Genomic DNA, 6,082 nt, shown 5'->3' on the forward strand with positions numbered 1-6,082 from the left:
TACCTCCAATAACTCTAATCTTACTTGTAGGAACTTTCCACATTGTAAGCGGGTGTCTAAAGGAGAATGGGCCAAACTGGTTCAAATAGCAGTGATCAAGAGAAAATTAAAGGTAAGAAGACTGCAGGAAGCTATTTTAGAATAATTATTTAGATGCTGGTGGAAACTTTTCTCAGCTATGTTTTTTATCATCTTGATTGTTTTGTATTGTATGAGTTGTTATCACTCTTAACTCATCCCTATGAGTCAGTATTTAACGTCATTCTATTTTAAACCAAGAACTGCGTGTAAGCAAAGGCAGTGCTTTTTTAAAAAAACATTCTGGACTTCTGAGTCATGTTAAGATAAACATTATAACTAAAAATGCTAATTTACTTCTGGACAAATTTGATAGTTTAAAGCAGGGATCTTCAAACATGGCCCTCTTACGACTTGCTGGCTGAGGAATTCTGGGAGTTGAAATCCACAAGTCATAAAAGGGCCAGGTTTGAAGATCCCCTGCTTTAAAGCATCACTGAGAACTTCTCTTGTTCCAGGTTAACTAAAACCAATGAGATGTCCACAAAAAATGTTAAATATTTGAAGAAGATGGGAAATAAACAAGAGAGGAAAAAAAAACCTTAAACCTATATCAAGAAGAATGAGATCCAATGGAAAGCAGGTTTGCTACCTGTCTTCCTATATTGTTTTCCAAGAAGAATTCAAGTTATCCAGATGTCCACATGCAGAAGGTAGAGGCGCAGTAGTTCAGTGGCTTAATGATGGTGGAGATCATTAAGCCTCTCCTCTGGCGGTTCTAGTCCTAGCATCACGTGATGAGGTGAGATCCTATCACTTGTCTCAGCTTCTGCCCACCTAGCAGTTCAAAAGCATATTATATGAAAGTAGATAAATAGGTGCCACTTTGGTAGGAAGAATGTGGGAACGGCCAGTTTTTGGCCTCCCAACCTTCAGCTTTCCCAAACGTTTCTTATCGGCCTCTACGTGAATTACAGTGATGAGCAAACTCTCCTGGTTCGCACAGGATGGCATGTGGGAGGCTTGGGAAACGCTTTGATAGAGGTTTCACATATATCTTTTAGTATCTTGTTTTGTAATGATCTCATAGGCACCTGAGAAGTTCTCACTAGTATCCAATTATCACTATGTATCCTATTTTTTTTGAGATTGATGGGGTTTATGTAATGTTGTATTTGGTATTCAGAAAAAGGAGGTGAATAAAAGTTCAGCGGGCAGTTACTCAGGGTTTTTTGGGAGAGACGAGGCTGCCTGGCTGGTTCAGAGCATCTCTATCGACCCGGGTTTGAATTCTTTTCCCTACAGAAGAAGAGCTGGCAGTTTATGCAGTCAGATCCCTGCTGCCGCTGGCCCTTCCCTGATGTTGCGCCCATTTGTGGAGCCACTTGGGTTAGAGGGAGAAAGACCCAGATGATGCTGCAGGATGCAGTTTGTTTTTCTTTCTGGTGCAGAGCTAACTCACCCGCTTTGGTTCACCAAGGATAGCACATGTGTGTAAACCCAATGGGCTAGCAGTCTTAAGGCAGTCAAATAACAATTCTGTGTTAGGGTAATAGTCTGCTGGCTAATGTAACATCACCATATGATAGACAGACAGACAGACAGATAGACAGACAGAGACAGACAGACAGACAATAAAGAAATAGTGCAGAAGGCAGAGCAGGTATAGAAGACTAAAGCTTTGATCATATTGCCATGATCACTATCCTGACTTTTTATACTCTTCCCCTCTCCATGGACGATGGTGTAAGAGAACATGGTTTCTATGTTTCTCTGAAAGTTATGGAATTCAGGTATACAAGGACAGGGCATACATACAACTGACATCCCTACAACTGACCTCTCTAATCTGAGAGTTTAAGAAAAGTAAAGAGATCCATAAATACAATTCTAAAGAGAGTCTTTCTGGAAGAATTCAATTTAGTGACCCCCATCATAATCTAGCAGAGTACATATATCAGCTGAATGCCACAGCATTCATGAATGAATGAAAGCATTAGAAAAAGGGGGGGAAATAGAATTACTTAATAAATGTAAATCTTATTTATGGACAAAAGTTACAGAGACAGATGTAATATGTGGGTTTTGAGATTGCAAGAATGTAGTCAGCATTAAATATTTATAATTCCACTGAATGCAGAATTCTGAGAGTATGTAGGAGTTCTCACAAAGTGGCTGATGCAGAAGACATAAATAGAAAGCAGGCATCAATTAACTATTACTATGCATATCTCTCTCTATCCCATTCATCAGGAAACTGTCTTCTCCTGCTTACTTTTGTCCTTTTTCTGGGCATGTGGGCACACTACCAACCAAACCAACTCTATCTCTCTATGTCTATGGAGATTCTCAGTCATCCGGGTCATGGTTGTCCCAAAGGTGCTTTTTCAGGAGGCAACTGGACTTTCTTGTTTTTTCTTTGAAGACGTTTCGCTTCTCATCCCCTTTGAGAGCCTATATGCAACTAAATTTCATTTTAATGTATGCCGATTAGTGTACATTCAAAGTGACAATAGTTCTAGTCTGTTCTACTCTACTCTACTCTACTCTACTCTACTCTACTCTACTCTACTCTACTCTATTCTATTCTATTCTTCAGTTCTGACTGGACTCTCTTTTAGAGAGTCATTGAGGCCATTTGGAGATTTATCTGTGTACTCGGGGTCACCTGAGAAGTGCAAATGTGTGTGGAGCCTTCTTAGCTGCAGGTTGTCCTGAAAAAGCACCTTTGGGACAACCATGACCTGGATGACTGAGAATCTTCATAGACATTTAGCTATGTACTTTGGGATGAACACTCTTCAAATGGTGCGGGAGTATGAACGGATTTCCAGAAAACATTGCAGACTACAGGAACCATTTGTGCTTCAGTTTAAGTTTCAGACAACACAGATTCATCCCCAACAACCTGCGCCTGTCTTCAACGGTGAAGGGACACAGGGCAGAAAACATCCTGCAGCCTAGAAGGCTCCACACACATTTGCACTACTCAGGTGTCCCTGAGGACACGGATGAACCTCCAAATGGCCTCAATGACTCTCTAAAAGAATGTTTTCAGTTGTCCAAATCTTTTGGCAAGTAATTGTAGGAAGGTGTTGGATTTGGTAGACCATTTTTAAGGTAAGGAGTTACAGTTGTTAATAACATTTCAATAACATTTATTGAAGTATATTTATAAACAGTTAGAAATGAATGGATCCTGAGGATGCTATCCATTCAAGGAAGTGAACAAAAGGTAGGCTGCAAACTGTATATGGTTTCCTGGGAAATTTTATTGGGGGGAAAAAACTATTTTTTTCCTATATTGCGTTACATTTTCTTTTGGTTTTTCAGGCAACAGGAAGCAATTGTTGGAAGACTGAAGGAGATGCTCCTCTTGTTGAAGTACAATGAGCAACAGAAACTTGCAAGGTAGCCTATAGAATCAAGCTCAGACAATTGCAGAATGTAAAGCAGTTGAGCAAGGAAACTTGCAGAGATGATAATTTCTGTAAACGAAGGACTTGCAAAAACAAGCAGAGGACAAGCCAAACAATAATTGTTCTGAAAATAAACCTTATTACCCTACACTGTAATTTATTTCAGGCATTTCTACCCCTCTACAATATCTTTTACACAGTTCTTCCTGCCACATAGGAAAGGTGTTTGTTTTTAACCTATTGCTTTTCTTATTACAGAAAATCTTGGGACAGGAAGCAATATCATGAATTGTCTGCTTAGGTGCAATTTTCCATTTCTCCTTTATATATAAATGTACAGTTGAGGCTTATTTTTTCATAAATAAATGGTCCATAATAACTTACAGAGGAATATCTTTATTGGTTCCTCATATCAGCACGATGGCAGTACAGATTTCCTTGGCATTCCAACACATAATTATCCTTTCCAAAAGTGACAATGTTCCCATGGCAACATAAGCATTTTATTACTGAAGAACTCAAACATTCCAAAGTGAGAACACACATTGTAATGGTTAAAAGAAAAAAAAAGTTATCACTTACTAAGGGAGAAGCATAAAAAGCCAGATGCACTGATCTAAAATGAGAGATGTACCAGCGTGGAGAACATCCTCACTTAGTCTCCATTATTTCTTCACACGTATATTATTTTCATGAAGCAGCTTTTAGATTATTTTCAATGTGTTAAACAGCGTGGGTTAGACCTCTTTTCTGGATGATGAATGCACTCATTTTTTATTTTACTTTTGGCTTCTGTGGCTATGTCCAATATAGGTAGTCCTCAACTTATGACAATTCATTTAGTGACCGTTCAAAGTTACATTGGCACTGAAAAAAGTGACTTACGACCGCTTTTCATACTTACATCCATTGCAATATGCCCTTGGTCACGTGACCAAAATTCGGATGTTTGGCAAGTGACTCCTATTTATGACTCCCAGGGACATGTGATCACCTTTTGCGACCTTCTAGCAGTCAATGGGGAAGCCAGATTCACTTAACAACCATGTTACTAACTTAACAGCTGCAGTGATTCACTTAACAACTGTGCTAAGAAATATCGTAAAATGGGACAAAACTTACATAACGAATATCTTACTTAGCAACAGAAATTTTGGGCTCAATTGTGGTCGTAAGTTGAGGACTATCTGTACTGCTTTTTAATAAGCCTTATCTTCACTCAGTGTGTGAACCTAGCAGTGATTCATCACACTTGAACGTTTGACATTCATTTTCATTTAATATAAAGGAATTGTTCAGAGTTCAAATGTACTATTGTTTGAATGACCTGGAGTTCTGTTTCATGATCTGAAAATTTTGCTAGGCATTTACTTCTGAAGATCACAAGAAAACAAATCCAACTTAAAGGGTTAGGAATGTGTTTAAATCTAAAGCTTAAAAATAATCCCATCTGCATATATAGCCTACTAAGTTTAATGACACAGTGGAGACTAGAGCCCCCCAATAAGGATACCAGAGGTCCCATGTACAGGAGTAGGCTACACTGCTGCTGTACTGCTTACTGGAAGGCACATCACCTCAGGAAACATGGCCTCCTTGCTGCTAAGGGGGTCTAATTCATATGAAATTCATATCTAATTCATTCCAGAAAGGCCTTTTCTGGCATGGCTCCTGCCTTCTGGAACATTCTCTTCTTCCTCCTCAAGTTGAGATCCACCCTCATTCTCTTGGTCTACAGTTGCAAGAAAAAGTATGTGAACCCTTTGGGATTATGTGGTTTTTTGCATGAATTGGCCATAAAATGCGCTCTAAACGTCATGTAAGTCACAACAATAGAAAAACACAGTCTGCTTAAAATAATACTACACAAACATTAGCTGTTGTCATGTTTTAATTGAAGATAAGATGGAAACATTCACAGTGCAGGGTGGAAAAAGTATGTGAACCTTTGGACTTAATAACTGGTTGACCCTCCTTTGGCAGCAATAACCTCAACCAAACGTTTCCTGTAGTTGCAGATCAGACCTGCACAACGATCTGGAGTAATTTTGGACCACTCCTCTGCACAAAACTGTTTCGGTGTAGCAATATTCTTGGGATGTCTGGTGTGAATCGCTCTCTTAAGGTCATGCCACAGCATTTCAGTCGGGTTGAGGTCAGGACTCTGACTGTCCACCAGTTATTAAGTCCAAAGGTTCACATACTTTTTCCACCCTGCACTGTGAATGTTTCCATCTTATCTTCAATTAAAACATGACAACAGCTAATGTTTGTGTAGTATTATTTTAAGCAGACTGTGTTTTTCTATTGTTGTGATTTACATGACGTTTAGAGCGCATTTTATGGCCAATTCATGCAAAAAAACACATAATCCCAAAGGGTTCACATACTTTTTCTTGCAACTGTACATAACAGCCTAAAAACCTAGCTCTGCTGACTGGCCTTAGGGCATTCCATATTAGAGGTGTTCTTTGGAGTAGCAAGATCCTTCTGCACCCATAATATTCTAGTTTTCAAAACTTATTCAGTTTTTAGTTACTTAATATTTAAATGTTCTGTGCCTGTTTTTATGATGTTTGTAAGCCACCCAGAGACACTTGATAGTGAGATGAGTGGCATATAATTTAAATAAATAAATGTGTCCA

Source organism: Vipera ursinii, assembly GCF_947247035.1.
Source record: "Vipera ursinii genome assembly, chromosome: 1".
Taxonomy (NCBI): Eukaryota; Metazoa; Chordata; class Lepidosauria; order Squamata; family Viperidae; genus Vipera; species Vipera ursinii.